The sequence below is a fragment of the Thermobia domestica genome, chromosome 6 (assembly GCF_964235325.1).
Source record: "Thermobia domestica chromosome 6, izTheDome1.hap1.1, whole genome shotgun sequence".
Lineage (NCBI taxonomy): Eukaryota > Metazoa > Arthropoda > Insecta > Zygentoma > Lepismatidae > Thermobia > Thermobia domestica.
Genome location: NC_137459.1, coordinates 181316133 through 181333610, shown reverse-complemented (window position 1 = coordinate 181333610; position 17478 = coordinate 181316133). Strand labels below are relative to the sequence as shown.

At 36.0% G+C, this 17478-nt stretch overlaps 1 protein-coding gene across 2 annotated transcripts in view; it reads left to right on the top strand.

Annotated features, from left to right (window-relative positions):
• The first annotated feature begins 4608 nt into the window (after positions 1–4608).
• The window catches only part of por (Protein-serine O-palmitoleoyltransferase por), a 78551-nt gene continuing 65681 nt past the window's right edge, over positions 4609–17478 (top strand). The window contains exon 1 of one of the 2 annotated variants that reach the window (XM_081762486.1): positions 4609–4836. The gene's annotated coding sequence lies outside the window, so the exon portion shown is untranslated. Of the gene's footprint in view, positions 4837–5037; positions 5059–17478 lie in introns of those variants that run through there. The other variant, XM_081762487.1, reaches the window with a different exon arrangement.

Below are 17478 nucleotides of genomic sequence, written 5' to 3'. Positions count from 1 at the left end.
TAGGTGACCTGAGTGAGCACATGTGGTGCCAGCTCTCTCCAGCGACCTATCAAGGATCATTGCGTGTATGCCAAGACATGTCGCCGTTTTTATCCATGCCAAAGGTCGACATACTGACAATTAGGTAGGTAGTCATGATGGTCTGGCTGATGTGTGCGTATATTTTAACTCGTACATTTTGTCTCGACTCGAATTCGAGTCGAGTCGAGACAGAAACATATTTTCGAGTCGAGACACGAGTCGAGACAACATTTTCTCGAGACGAGTCGAGACAGGCTTAAATCTCGACTCGACTCGACTCGAATGCATCCCTAGAAGTAGGCGAACAGAACGGTACAAAATACACACTAAACTATGTGAAGAAAACGTTCTCCAAATTCGTTGGTGGTGGAACAGCATTAACTTGTTTCGTTATATTCGTAGGTTCATTTTGACCCACTTCCGGTGACGCACAAAACGTACAAAACAGGCACTAAACGATGCGAAAGAAACAACCTCGAAATTCGATAGTGGCGGAACAGTGAGCCATTTAACTCAAACTTTAAAGGCCCGTTTAACTCACCTCGGGTGATGCACAAGACGAGAAATAGGTGCAGAAAACTTTTTTTAAGGCACTAAACGATTCGAAAGAAACGACCTCGAAATTCGGTAGTGGCGGAGCAGTGGGTCATTTTCGTCACACCTTGCAGGACCATTTTGACCCTCTTCCAGTGACGCACAAAACGTCGAAATAGGCGCACAAAAGGGTACGCGATATGAAATTAACGACCTTGAAATTCGATAGTGGCGGAACTCTTGGTCATTTTCGTCCCATCTTGAAAGCCCATTTTGACCCACTTCCGGTGAGACACAAAACGTGAAAATACGCGCTCAAAACGGCAAGAAACTGACACTAAACAATGCGAAAGAAGCGACCTCGAAATTCGTTGATGGCGGAACATTGGGTCATTTTCGTCCCACCTTGGGGACACATTTTGACCCACTACTCATGACGCAAAAAACATGGAAGTAGATTCACAAAACAGCACAAAACGATGTGAAGGAAACTACCTCGAAATTCATTGGTGGCGGAACAGCAATGACTTGTTCCGCCATATTTGTAGGCCCATCTTGACTCACTTCCGGTGACGAACAGCTTGAGATGGCTTGGTTAGAATGACCCATCGACTGGGCTCAATTAAGCCGATGACTTGAGCCAGCTCGGTAGGGACGAGTCATCGAGTCGGCTTGATTGAATCCAATGGCTCGAACCAGCTCCGTTGAAACGAGTCCATAGGCTGGGTACGAGTCAGCTCAACTGAGCCGATGGCTCGAACTGGTTCGGTTGGGGTAAGCAATCAGTTCGGTTCGGTTCGGCTCGGGTGAGCCATCGGCTCGAGCTGGCTCGGTTGGGTGAGCTGTTGGCTCGGCTCTCTTCTCGGTTCGGCTCGATAAGTGAATGAGCTGTGAGCGAGCCACTTGAGTCGTTGACAACCCTAAACCCGGACAGAGCAATTTTGAACATGTTTGGCTGGAGTCCTATAAATTTTAACAATTTTTGGCTCGAGCCCGAATACGTGCTCTTCCTGAACTCAAACCTAGAACCTTGTGACCGATGTCCTTGCCTCCTGAAAATTTCTTGACGACCGAGATCGACAGTCAACTAATTTTTAGTATTCAGATACAAACCTCCTATATTCCATGTTTATACACGGTGTTATAATAATAATTAGTTATAGTAGTAGTAGTAGTATCATTGATAATTGGGTTATCCATGTAGGATACTTGAAGAGAGTAGTACTTGGAACTACACAAAGGATTTAGCTCGAATTGGCTCGACTCAACTCGAAACTCGATCCGAATTCGAGTCGAGTTGGGGGAAAGTTTTCGAGCCGAGTTCTCGAGTCGAGCTCAAAGATGTCTGCTTCGAGTCGAGTTTTAAAAAAAAAACTCGCTCGAATTCGCTCGTGCCCATCCTTATTGTATGCATGACGGGCATATAGAGTTCTTTCGAGGAGGATAGAACCATAAGCATAATATATTTTAAAAATACTTAGTTTCACGGCTTTCTTCCCAGGGGGTGAAGGGATTGTAGTTATCCAGCATTTCTTATAAGTACCTTATTTGAAATATATAAAACAGTAACAAGTGGACAACACAATATACACACATCTTTTTATCTTCAGTGTTAGTTGCTGATTTCAATTGCAATTAACAATTACAAGTTTCAATTGTCAATTGCAATTAACAATTAATGTTTCAATTGCACCCTTTGTGATTGACAATTGACAATTAAATGTTTCAATTGCCTGGTGACCAATTAACAATTAACAATTGACAAAAAGGTAATTGCAAATTTTATGATTGAATTCAATTGCAATTGAAATTAATTGTCAATACAAATTGAAATGAATTGCAATTGAAATCAATTTTCAGAGCAATTACTTTCAATTGATTGATCAATTGCAATTGATTTCAATTGATTTTGCCCAACACTGTGTAGCTAAACCCAAACTATCACTGAACTCAGTATGATGTGCTTATTCCGTTAAAAAAAACGAAAACTCAGTTTAGGAGCCGTTCCGAACTTTTGCGGCCCCTTATCCAAAAACTAATTATTGACCAGGATCATAATCGTTTAATGCATTTTTTTGGATTATTCCTAAAATTCTTTTCTAACATCGCAATTTTTTGATCCATTTTTTTCTATCATTTCTAAAATTCTTGTTGTTCTACTTTGACTTTTATTTTAGTACTCAGGCGAGAATTATGTTCTATATCTGAACTTTCAGCATTCTTTTACATATGGAAAGATTCCTTTACATACGGAGAGGAAATGTTCTTTTGCGTATTGAGAGCTAAATGACAAACAAGCATGTGTTGACATTAATACAAGGTTTCTAAATATTGTATCTTAAGTATTTCAATCAATGTTGCATTTTTCTACACTTGGTAACAAGTCTTACTATATTTAAAAGAAGAAAAACACATCTGCAAAAATTTTTTCCCGATTGCCAAGGTTGACTTGGAGGTTCGAACCTGATTTACTTTTTCACAAAGACACCCGAAGTTGGACTTAGAAAATTTTTGCCTCAAAACAGCAATAAAGAGTGCGGCCAAGCTTTATGATACAGGGTGTACATTGCGATTATGCATAGTTTCTGAATTTCAATGAAGGCGAGCTTCTAGTATTCCAACATAAGCAGCAGTTTCGATGAGGTGGAAATTTTGATTTGACTTTCCTTTTCGTACCTTTCGAATACTTTTGGAAGCAATTTGACTCCATTTCCAGTCTTTATGTCGCATTTTTAGTGCGTTGCTACCGACAAAAGGATTACAGGTTTTAAAAAATAGTCACTTCCTGGATTCAAAGCACTTACTCCTTTCAGAACCAAACCGTCATCAGTGAACATGGCTTTTAGTTCACTAATAATTCTGTCTAATATGGGAAAATAAATCATTGTTTTCACATCGTCGTCAATACTCACTTTTCTTCATTCACTGCTTCTCAGCTCAGTAATAAAGGTTGCAAACTTCTTGGGGAGTTTTCTAGCACGATCAGCAGGATGCTCTCTAGCCAAAACACAAGTGCCATTATATCTGGCAAATGCTCTTGAATTTTGTATAGTTTCATCAAATATTTCACATCTGAGATCACTGAAATGAGAAATTTGAGCTTGAACAAGCGTAATTGTTGCTGCTAGATCACATTCTGACTTTTGTAGGTAATCTGATACGATATTCAGGATGTCGAGAACGTCACAGAACAAATGAAGGCAAAAGATTAAAATAAAATCATATCTTTCAATTAGTGACTGTCTTCTCTGAGTCCTTATCTCCTGCCATTTAATTAGGGATCAAAACTAGCATTAAAGAATACGTGATAAACAAAGACATGTCAATATACACATGTATATCTATAAACATGTCAATTAACAGCAAGGATTTCAATGTCATATAGATTTCAGTGGCAAATTTTGCAGCAGAAGTTAATGATCTTGAGTTAACCGGCTGTACATAGATAAAAAGGTGTGGGGCGAAGAGGGAGCGAGAAAAAATATTGGGGTGGCGGTCGCTCCCCCTCGCCTCCTGTAGCGTCGTTACTGTTCAATTTATAAACTTTTAACAACAGTCTCATATCACTCAGGGGTAAAAATGATCTGGAAAGGTTAGGGGACGGTAGGTAGCGGCATGACATCAGGCCGTTCCAGCGCCTATCTTTGCCCATTGTAATTTTTTAGGAACTGGGGGGACACCTTATATATTTTATCGAGGCGGGGGGACGGTGTTCGCGCGCAATCCCCCTCACTTTTACCCCTGATTTCACTCACCCCCAATAAGTTATTACTGGAGGATTTTTTCTTCAAAAATGACGAGGGGAAAGTTACCCAACCCTTCAGGATTCCGCATCCTGCCATGGCTTTTTTTTTTTTTTTTTTTTTTTTGACTGGAAAATACACAAACATTCAGGAGTGAATTCACACATTATTTACTTTCGTTATTTGACCTTTCACTTTCACTATTTGACCAATACAACACTTGTGGCCTATTTAGGCTTTTGCCTGAGGCACCCCCGCCCCCTTTCACTGATAATAGTGTGCAAGAAAGAAAGAATTCACACATTACAATAACATCAAAGGTTCCTGTATGAACTGCGCCTACTAGCAGTTCTTGTCTATGATTTTCCTGATAGTCATTTGTTTTTGTTTGTATTTTGGCACAAGTATATGGTATAGTCATACTTATTGATATTACAAATTAATGAGAAATAAGTCATAAAAAACACATCGAGCTCATTATGATAGTGGAAATTGACGTCCTTTTCCCCAAGGATAGAAAACTGTACGCACATATCAGGCAAGTGCATTGCTAGGATAGAGTGTTCTATACATTTGACATTTGTTCATGCGCTCAATGTAAATACGAAGAATGTAAACCTTAAATAATTTGAACATATAAAGTTTTGAGTCTTTTATATCAAAAAAGAGTAATTATATTTTTTAATACATTGACAGTGCGGAATATTACCGGTACCATACTTTGTATGTTCCATAGTAATCACTTTGTCAACGGATCAAGGTAAAGCCGGTTATTTAGCAGCAACAGTTACCTTCAAATTCGTTTAGATCATGCTCAGCTCATAATTTTCAAACTGCATATCAATTTATGTCTAGTTAAAAGGGCGCAAATATACAATATACTGTCAAATTAACAAACAAAATTTGCTCTGAATGATTTACTGTGACATTTTTCGGCAAAATCTTTGACTCAGACAGTGACTTCAATCGGTTCTTATATGTTCAATCACTTTGGTGGAACTGTTTGGGACTTTGGTGTTGTCATATAGTCCACTTTTAACACATAACTTTTTTTTTTTTTTTTTTTTTTTTTTAATAAAGTAATTTAGTTATGTTACGAGACATAGCTGAGTGATCAAAGGTGGTTAGAAGCCCCGCAGGGCTCGTTTCAGGATGGCATTGAGTATCTTCCCCCAACTCGTTTCATGGTTCCAGAACCGAATACCTTGTTTTTGTGCTAAAGATAGAAGTACAAGGGTCCTGGGGGCTTCTAACTCCCTTCGCTAGCTGTCCCTAGCTCAGCTATATTTTGTAAAGTAAGTAACACACTGTAAATCTTATATGTGCAAGATTGGGGGAGATACTAAATATCAGCCCTCTCTTTATTCCACCTTAACCCTCATGATAATACCACGTGACATTATGACACGATTGTGTGGAGCAACTTCAATGTGATTCCTAAACTGCTCCGGGAAGCGGGTCTGATGGATCAGTTGCACAGTCTGCCCGACTCTTAGTAAAAACTTGCCCATTCTTAATCCTTATTACTTTGGTGCTTGACCAAGTAATTGCGTACAGATTGGTAATGTGCGTTCAAACTGATGTGACCTTTTACGGGTACAATCAAGCGTCCGGACGATTGCAATAAAAAAAAAAAAACTTGTCCAAAAGTCTAACCAACCTGTGCTAGGTAGCAACTAAAAAGCATGAATGCCATTTAACCTAGTGTAGACAGGGTAAAGGCAATGGGAAGGGAAAAAGAGACTGATTATCAAAATAGACATTGAACATAAACTTCAAATACTAAAATAGACTCGGTAGAAAGCATGTAATGCAACATATAGTCATGTCAATCACACTCAGTAATTTGGAGTATATTTTAATAGAATCGATATATATGCAAAAAGTAAAAAAATAAATAACATATATATTGCACAAGTGTGCACGAATATAGTATTATTGTTACTCTTAATTTGCTGTAAGTATTAAACGTGCTTAATAATCATATAACACGAACCTCATTTCTAGAAGCAGCAGTTGGTTTTGGGAGCTTTGTCTCAGGTAGCTACACCAAATTGACTTCCATGACCAGATTCACCACATCGGGGAATAACCACGGATTCGAATAAATATACACAACACGACAAACAATTATTTAACTATCTTAAACTCCTTCTTCCTCCCAAAAATGTATTTTCCCTTCTTTCTCCCATGCACTTCTGTGTACTGCATTCTCAATTGGCATTGGAATCACTCTCCAATATTTATAGAAGTTAATGTAAGTTCATGGATAGTTTATGGAGTTATTGAAATTTTTCCTTTGCTATTGTTTCCTAGAATCGTGGGAAGCGGTGTGTCCATAGGGAGCAGGTGCGTCAGAAACAGTGTATGCATAAGATAGTGGAATAAACGCTTTATATATACATAAAAACACCGCACTTGTGCAGGTTAGAGGGCTTCTAAGCATAATATACGCGCTCCCTACACTGCGGAAACACTCTGCTGGTAGAAATTAATGTACCATAGTCGTCTTTCAAATGCACTCACTTATTTTAACCGTAGTAAAGTACTTGTAAACAAAATACCGATTTCTTATATTTTTCAGAAATGCTCCCCCATCAAAATTAATATATTAGACAGTCCTTTTGCGTGCAGGTTTACTTTAGTTCATCAAATGATTTTAAAAAGTTCTCCCAATTTCTTGGTTTACATGATTACCTAAGACACTATGGAATTTTATTCTCGAGGTGCGTACCCAAATAATTGCACACAGATCGATAATTTGCGTACAACCTATTGTACCGTAAAAAAAATTGTTGATACTTAAAACATGGACAAACCTGTGCTAGGTGCCACTACAAGCAGAATTGTATCTGTTCCTCATCAGAGCAGGGCGAACTATTATTAATGTGACTGAACTCACCAACCAGTACTAGCTCGCCATTACAAGCATCAGTTCTATCGTTCTTGTATGTTCCATTTGCAAGTATCTGAATGTGGTTTTCGCTGTGTTTTAACATATATGACATATATCAGTGATGGCCACTTATTTATTTTTATTTATGTATTTACTTATTTTTTTCGGATTGAGGGCTACTTGTGATTTTAGAAATCGCTGGCTCACAATTTATTTGTTCGATACACCACTAGAGGGGATCATGAAGCAATAAGAATTATCTATACAGACAATATGGCAAAACCACGCGGGTTGACTCTCAAGATTTCTCGGTCGACACGTTGGCCACCAGTAACAGAAATGCATTTTGTGCAGAAAACATTAAAGATAGTACTCAAAGTGACGAACAGATACACTGCTTCCTTTATTACTTGTAGTGTATCATACTAGTAACTTTACTCTTGTAAATATAAAATACAGCTTCCTTACATTGTGCAAAAATACTCCGTCGGTGGAAATTAATATCTAATGCAGTCCTCTTTCATATGCAGTTACTCATTATAACCGTAAAATTGCCATTTTCAGGACGAACTATTGTAAAACCTGGACGATCAACTTCTGACTCCTTGCAATAGAACAAATAAGAAAGAGGAGATGGTAACTCAGCGGTAGATCTCTTACTTCTGGTAGTAGCGGTCCCTAGTTTGATCCCTGACCAAGTAAATTCCTGGAGATAATATCGTGTATAAAATTTCTCGGGTTTATTCCGTTTTTTACCACGTTACCATTCTTCACTTGTTTCACAATCACTCGCTTTCACTAGTCATCTATCTTCCTTGGTGTCAAGGGTATAACTGTAAAAGTAAATATTCTATTTTTCGTTTCCGATAAGAAAGAAAGTAACACAAACTAGTGAAAAATGTAAGAGTAATTAGTCTTTAAACTACCATAGTCGAACAAATGCTACTACTCTTTACACATAACAAGGGTAGTAAAATATGAGCGACGGGAAGTGCAAGTAATATTCTCTTGTGTTACTTCCCTGCCTCCACTTGCTCCAACACAAACACTCCACGATATGACACGAAATGATTTTGTGGAAGAATACCTTGTAAAAGTGTTGAATCTCTAATAGTGTACGTCCTAAGACATTAGATGAACTTAAAACAAAAATCTATAGGCATATAGAGCACGGGGCATAGTCATGTAAAACAGAGCTCGGCAATAAACTTCCCAGGTTGAGTTTTTGCAACTAGAGGAAGCGGACCATTAGAAAAACAGCAGTGCTACGAGCTGTATGTCGGTCGAGAGACTGGAGCAAATGTTAAGTTACTCCAACCAGTAATCTAGGAGCAGAGTTGGGTAATTACGCGTAAAAAAAGGTTTTCTACGTGACGTGTAAAATACGCGTAACAAACGCGTAATTTACGTAAAAAACGTAAAGTACGTAAAAAATTAGAAACAGGTCTACAAATTAAAAGAAAACGTTTTACGCGCTGAGCTTTAAAAAATTTATTCCTAAAATTGTATGGAATCTAGCTGGATTTTGCAAAACTTAATCCGTAAGCATAAACTGGGAATTTTGTATTTGCTTTGTAAAGTAGCATTGTATAATACGGTTTGCACGCGTGACTGTTCAAAACCCATTTCATCATGTTTCATGTTTTAAACCCTCTGTAATCGAGAAAAGTTTTATGCTAGAGAAGCCGTGGGAGAAACTATTGTGCAATAAAACAACAATGGTAAGTCTTCGTGGTCTCCATTTGTGACGACTTTCTGTAATGTCTAAGAAAAGCATCACGAACAAGTGGAGGAGTTTATGTTGGAAAATCTCGGCCCTTCAGGAATAACAAGCTACCAGCAATAGTATATGGGGGAAAATTTGAAGCACTTATGAAGAAGGGAATTACAACAATTTCGCTACTCGGCAACATAAGGAATTGTCGGAATTTGCTATGAAGTTACTGAACATCCCAGCATCTTTAGCACAAATTGAAAGACTTTTCTCAAATTGGTCTTTTGTCCATAACGTCACAAGGAACCGGCTCAGCTTCGAACGTTCGAAGAAACTACTTCAAATATACTACACCCTCAAATTACAAGACCACTAAAGTTATGAATATTAGTGTGATTAAGAGTATCGTGTTCGAATTATATTAAACTATAATGGAAATGGCATGTAAAATTTTTCTTTAGAATTAAAATAATGGCTAAGTTTTAAATGAAATTATATACGTACTCATTGTTATTGGAACCAAGTGAAATATATTCAGTAAGTTATTCGAACTAGGAAGAAAGGAAAATTGTTTCTTTCCAAAAACAACGAAGAAACAAGTAGTTCAATATTCTGTTGAGTATTTTCTTCAGTTTTGTCTATTTATTATGAGCATCAAAAATTTCTACATTAAAAGTTCAAATGATAGTCAAGTGATAAGGGAAGTAATATATTTAGTGTTGTTGTTGGACTTGGAAGAAAAGAGCAAAATAAATGAGTTCATTCCGAAAAATGTAGTATAATGTTCTGTTGGGTGCTTTTATATTTTTTCAGTTGTGTGTGTTCAACATGAGAATCTAATAACTTTTACATCTAAAATTCAATATGTCCCAGTGCTAAGTGAAGTGGTACATATAGTATCGTTGGGAAGTGGAAGAAAAACAAATCAGTTTATTCTAAAATTTCATTATTTTAATATTCTGTTCAGTATTTTTCGTATCAGTTATGTGTGTGTGTTAGTGTGTAATATGAAGGTGAAATGAGCCTAACAGTCAATCTCTTTTTCTTTTCTAATAGAAGTTTCAAAGTACTGAAATGTTTCGAGTTTTATATTAAAAGCTGCAAAGCTATAACAATAAATTGTTATAATCAAAAGGTTACTTGATACTTTCAAACATATCCGAACCAACACATATTTTTAATGTGTGTGCTTATATGTTGGATAGTTGTGCTTGTGTGTGCGCTAGTAGGTGGATAATAGTAGTGGGCCGGCGAGGGGCTATAAAAAATTACCTTTTATTACTATGATTTGACAAGAAAACATTACTTTTCAATATAATGTTTAGAAGATAATAATGTTTTAATGCTTAAATAAGAAAACTAAGCTTACAATATAACCGACTATTCAAAATGATCTTAATTTTAATGAAAGAAATATAGTTTTCTACGTCTGCGTAAAAAACTGGTTTTCTACATGACGTATATTACTAGTAAATTACGCGTAATTTATGTAAAATACGTAACAAGTAAATTACCTTGCCAACCCTGTCTAGGAGTGAAATTTAACAGTGCTATACGCTGCTCAGTAATTCGATGGTGTTTCAACATGGAAAAGAAAGCACCAATTACATTGTGTGTTAGATTGGGAAAACCTCATCATGACTGCGGATTTCTCGCCAGATTTCTTCAAAACTACTGTTACCGAAGCTGGAAGATGGTGATTTAAGAACGATCCTTTTAAGAGGCCTAATCGCTACGAAATTAAAATACAGCTTGTAACATATAATCCATAATTTTGTCACTGGGTATTAAATATTTATAGAAAAGGTGTCTCTAGGAATAATTTATATTATTATATTGTACCGAAAAAGCTTCAAGGACGAGGGGGGTTTGGACAAATAGCCAACATGAGGTTACAGCACTCCACTTTAAACTTCATGATTATATCCGAATTTTAAACTTTAACAGAATTATACTTCGAATATCACTCGTAGATTATATATATAGAATAACTTTTGATACAATAACTCGATCACAAATTATGATAATAGTAGCGAAACAACCATTATACTTCCTCCCTCGGACGTTCCAGCACAACTATGGCCACCTATAGAGATAGCTCATCCGTCGTGCTAGAACCTCCCACCAGGGGGCATAACCAACAAAAAAAAAAAAAAAAAAAAAGAATAGGCAAAAACGAAAAAGCTTTTTCGGTACAATATAATAATATAAATTATTCCTAGAGACACCTTTTCTATAAATATTTAATACCCAGTGACAAAATCTATGGATTATATGTTACACCCGATAGTTGTGCTGGAATAATGTGTAACCATACTTATATTACGCTAATTTCGGTATCTTTTTAATTTCAATTAAACCATATATAACCTCAAATTCGAAAACTAGCGTATATGTATGGGTGGGAGAGGAGAACACATCGATCGGTTCCCCCGATATTAATTTTAGTGGTTCCGTAATTCCACACTGAAATATAGAAAGGATACGTAATCTATTATCGCTACTAACAAGCAACACTATGAAAATAAATCTCTGAATAGTAGTAGGAGAATTTGAGTTCATAAAATAATACTCGTACAACCGATCTCCTTTAGAAATTCAAACAGTATATTTAAACTTTCAAGAACCCAATAATCAACACATATTTAACAATTCAACAGTCAGTATTTCATTATGGTCTTCGTAATAGTGGAAAGAGAATTTCAATAGATTCAATCTTAGACTATTATCCAATTAGCAGCGTAACTTATTTGCCTCAGTACCAGCTAACTTGTTCTAACTAGTCACGCTGATTGGTAATAATGCAGGAATCTAATTCAGTTTAGAAAAAAGGTAGAAAAGTTATAGGCAAAGTGCCTAAAACTAACAAAATGGCAAAGGGCCCTTTAACTGTAAGCACAATATAGTGAAAGAAGGAAAAGCATGAAACTTACGTACCTCGCTGCCTTATTAAGCCAATCCGTGCTATCGAATAGAACAAATAGCCAACATGAGGTTACAGCACTCCACTTTAAACTTCATGATTATATCCGAATTTTAAACTTTTAACAGAATTATACTTCGAATATCACTCGTAGATTATATATATAGAATAACTTTTGATACAATAACTCGATCACAAATTATGATAATAGTAGCGAAACAACCATTATACTTCCTCCCTCGGACGTTCCAGCACAACTATGGCCACCTATAGAGATAGCTCATCCGTCGTGCTAGAACCTCCCACCAGGGGGCATAACCAACAAAAACAAAAGAATAGGCAAAAACGAAAAAGCTTTTTCGGTACAATATAATAATATAAATTATTCCTAGAGACACCTTTTCTATAAATATTTAATACCCAGTGACAAAATCTATGGATTATATGTTACACCCTCGCCCCGGCCCACTCGCAAGCAAAAAAAAAAAAAAAAAAAAAATCTTTTTTGAAAGCGAGCGAATCGAGAAATAAAGAGAATTACAGATAAGGACATATTGTGGACGATATTAGAGAAATGTTAGTATAGGAAAGAAAAGAACAAACACTCATCCAAACAATCATACTAAAAATAAAAAAAAATAAAAAATCCCCCTATATGAACCATACAAAATAACTCATACTAGGAAAAGTATAGGAAAAGAGAAAATATTTTATCAATCCACATACGTTCATCTGAATTCACCGTGGATCCAACTAGTAAAACTATTTGCAAAAGTTTCAGAAAACATTGTCATTATAACCAGAGACAAATTAGAATCATAAAATCCAAATAATATGTTAATAAATAATATCAATTCCTATGGAAAAATTACTTTCAATATATAATTATTTCTTTTTAAGTGCAAAATAAATTCTGATGTGGGTATAATCTCCAAATCGATTTTAATAACATAACACAATACCTGAGGAAAATAGCATATATACAAATACATGTATCCGACCTTCAAATTTCATTTCATATCCTCCTTCCAGCAATCCATAAGCATACCAAGAAATCATGGGTTCCCATTATGTTTGTAACAAATGGAGACGAAATACATAACAAGAAGCCGAACAAACATGACTAGATTAGCAGGTGGCCACCCTACATAAATAGAAAAAAGAGAAACAGTACGAAAACACCAAAAACAATTTACATACATATAAATATAATATTTACAATTTACTGAAAATTTCAATATTACTCTCATATCATTACTCACAGGTCTCTCTATGTTAGGAACAGTACAGTACCAAAAATTCACGGTACAGACCTCCTCTCACGAAATCTCTTTACTAACGCCACATGCGTTCTTCTCACATCTCTCGGATTTTCCACATTCCGAACGAGTAATGTGTTGTTCGTCAACAGCTTAACGATCTCGAACGGTTCAGACCATCTCATAGATAATCCTTTATTAATCTTATCTGTCAATGAAGATTTCAGTTGGGATTTTAAAAGAACTTTCTGCCCCACCTGATAATCAGTGGAGACCCTATTTTGGTCATATAACCGTTTACGACGTTGCCACGCTCTCTCCATATTTTGAATAGCACATTGCAAAGTATCGCGATCTGGTTTATTCTGAAATAAAATATCGATCCTCCATTTCACGTCTAACGGATCATTGACGTTATAATTATATTTCATCTCCATGGGAGAAACACGTGTCTCCTCGTGGATAGAATTATTCAAAGAGAATTCTATCTCTCCCAACATCTTATCCCAATGTTCCTGTTTATCATGAACATATGTTTTCAAAATATCTTTAATTACTCTTATCGGACGTTCCGCTGAATTTGCCGCTGGAAAATAAGGTGATACCCGACAATCTCTAATCCCCAATCCCGCAAGAAAATCACGAAAAATCTGTGATGTAAAAATTGACGCGTTGTTATGGGAAAGAATATGTATATAACCGTGTCGGTTCATCAATTTACGTAATATCCTAATAACAAGAGAACTTTTCAATTCCCTGAAAGGCTCTAACATTAAAAATTTACTGCATCTATCAACAATTATCAATATGTATCGCCCAGCCCTACTTCTTAGTAGGGGACCTAAGGTATCAATGTCCCAATGGGAATTAATAATTTTGCTTACTTCAGAGATTAACTCTCCCCGCGGGGTAACATTACTCGCTTTCGCGCGTTGGCATAATTCACACGAAGTAATATAATCATGAACGTCCGTAAAAATACGATCCCACGTGTATCTCATGGCGATTCTATTGATTGATTTATAAACCTCTAGGTGTGACCCCAATAGTGGGTCATTATGGTACAAATCCATAATCATAGGCCTAAGAGCGTTCGGAACATATATCTTAAACGGACGAATATGAGCCTTGGTTTTCTTGCAAAGAATCCCATTAACTAATTTGAACGATTTAACTTCCTTACCTTGCTGCAATTGTTCAATAATCTGTAAACATTCAGGGTCCCGTAACTGATGTTCCTTTATGGAAATAGAAGAATTGGGATTATTCCAGAAATTTATATTTAACAAATTTTTCTTAATTTCTTCCTCACCTAAAGTAGTATCATAAATATCGAAATTGAAAGGATCATAAATCCGTGAAATCAAGTCTGCACCGATATTTTGGACTGATGACAAATGTTTAACATCAAAATTAAAGCATGCTAACCTATACAATAAGCTGCCATACTTTTTCATCCGCTTTACATTACTCAAGGCGTACGTCAATGCTTGGTTATCTATCAAAAGATCAAATCGATTACGTAAATACAATTCATATCGTTCAAGAGTTTCTACCACTGCCTGCAACTCAAGATGATACACACTCTTATGAAAGTCCGCTGGCTTAAGCGTTCGCGAATAGAAACCCACAGGCCTAATATTCCCGGCGCTATCCATTTGTTCGACGACCCTGCTAAGGGCCCGGGTGCTTGCATCCGTCCGCACTATGAACTTCCGGTCTAATTCTGGTAACTTTAAAACAATCTGAGTTTCAAACAACTCCTTTATTTTGTCTAAAGCGGCCTGTTGCTCTGATTTCCAAGCAAATTTTGTCCGTATACTGCGCAACTTATGTATAGGATACATGATTTCATTAAATCCTTCAACAAACTTCCCATAAAACTGGAGAAATGCTGCCAAAGATATTAAAGCTTTTCGATTTTTTGGTGGGGGTAAATTTCGTATAACATAAATTCTTTTAGGGTCCATTTCCAAGTTTCCATTTGAAATCACAAATCCTAAATAATTTATCTTAGTTTGAAACAATAGACTTTTAGTTGGTGATATTGTAATCCCATTATTACGGAAAATAGTAAGTACCTTCTCTAGCAAGACTTTATGTTGTTCTACATTTTTACTAAAAATAATTATATCATCACAGTAATATTCAATTCCTTCATCCTTCAACTCATACAATAACTTATTAAGTACTTCCATTAAAGCATAACTACCCATTGTTAATCCAAAAGGTAACTTTCGGTACATATAACTACCGCGATGAGTTACAAAAGAAGTATATTTTTTGGAACGTTCTGACAATAATAATTGTGAATACGCTGAAGACATATCGACTACGGAAAACACTTTTCCTTTGCTCAAAGCCGAAAGAACGTCCTCCATAATGGGAGAAGGCTGAGAAACAATGTTTAACCTTTTATTCAATTTAGAGTAATCGATCACAAGTCTCTTATTTCCCGTCTTTTTATCCACCAAGAAGGCAGGAAATGCCCATGGACTCGTTGATTTTTCTATTATGTTATCTTTTAATAAATTATCCAAAATCTTACGATAATACATTGGGATAAGATGTTGGGAGAGATAGAATTCTCTTTGAATAATTCTATCCACGAGGAGACACGTGTTTCTCCCATGGAGATGAAATATAATTATAACGTCAATGATCCGTTAGACGTGAAATGGAGGATCGATATTTTATTTCAGAATAAACCAGATCGCGATACTTTGCAATGTGCTATTCAAAATATGGAGAGAGCGTGGCAACGTCGTAAACGGTTATATGACCAAAATAGGGTCCCCACTGATTATCAGGTGGGGCAGAAAGTTCTTTTAAAATCCCAACTGAAATCTTCATTGACAGATAAGATTAATAAAGGATTATCTATGAGATGGTCTGAACCGTTCGAGATCGTTAAGCTGTTGACGAACAACACATTACTCGTTCGGAATGTGGAAAATCCGAGAGATGTGAGAAGAACGCATGTGGCGTTAGTAAAGAGATTTCGTGAGAGGAGGTCTGTACCGTGAATTTTTGGTACTGTACTGTTCCTAACATAGAGAGACCTGTGAGTAATGATATGAGAGTAATATTGAAATTTTCAGTAAATTGTAAATATTATATTTATATGTATGTAAATTGTTTTTGGTGTTTTCGTACTGTTTCTCTTTTTTCTATTTATGTAGGGTGGCCACCTGCTAATCTAGTCATGTTTGTTCGGCTTCTTGTTATGTATTTCGTCTCCATTTGTTACAAACATAATGGGAACCCATGATTTCTTGGTATGCTTATGGATTGCTGGAAGGAGGATATGAAATGAAATTTGAAGGTCGGATACATGTATTTGTATATATGCTATTTTCCTCAGGTATTGTGTTATGTTATTAAAATCGATTTGGAGATTATACCCACATCAGAATTTATTTTGCACTTAAAAAGAAATAATTATATATTGAAAGTAATTTTTCCATAGGAATTGATATTATTTATTAACATATTATTTGGATTTTATGATTCTAATTTGTCTCTGGTTATAATGACAATGTTTTCTGAAACTTTTGCAAATAGTTTTACTAGTTGGATCCACGGTGAATTCAGATGGACGTATGTGGATTGATAAAATATTTTCTCTTTTCCTAAACTTTTCCTAGTATGAGTTATTTTGTATGGTTCATATAGGGGGATTTTTTATTTTTTTTTATTTTTAGTATGATTGTTTGGATGAGTGTTTGTTCTTTTCTTTCCTATACTAACATTTTTCTAATATCGTCCACAATATGTCCTTATCTGTAATTCTCTCTGTATATACGCTAGTTACAAGCTAGTTTTACTGTAATTGTGTTATATCTATAAATAGATAAAGGATAATCGAAATGTGAAACAAGAGCGCCTTAGACAATAGTATTTTGCACGAGGTACCGTTATCACGAGTCATGTAGTAGCTTTCGGTTTGCAGCCATTTAGAAACGTGAAAATAAATGCCGATTTTCTAAATGGCTGTAAATCGAAAGCAGATAAGTGAGTCGTGATAATGATATCTGATGTAAAATAATGTCCAGCTAGCTCTTGTTTCAATTTTCGATGATCTTTTATATATTTCAAGATATCACACAATTAATATAAAATTAGCGGTATTTTAATTTCGTAGTGATGGGACCTCTTAATACGAAACGACAGTCGTAAGCGCGAGTCAGTATAGGAAGGTCAACACCAATCTAGGTTCGCATGAAGAAGTCGCAAGTCATGTCTATTGCATAGGCGTCTCTGGCATATAAAATTGAAGAGGTCGACAAGAGTATAGAATGCTATAGGGTTACGCCCTCTATTGAATTATCTCTCTGAAATTTGGGTGAAGTTCCGTAGTAGCAATAGCAATAGTAGTAGTAGATTAG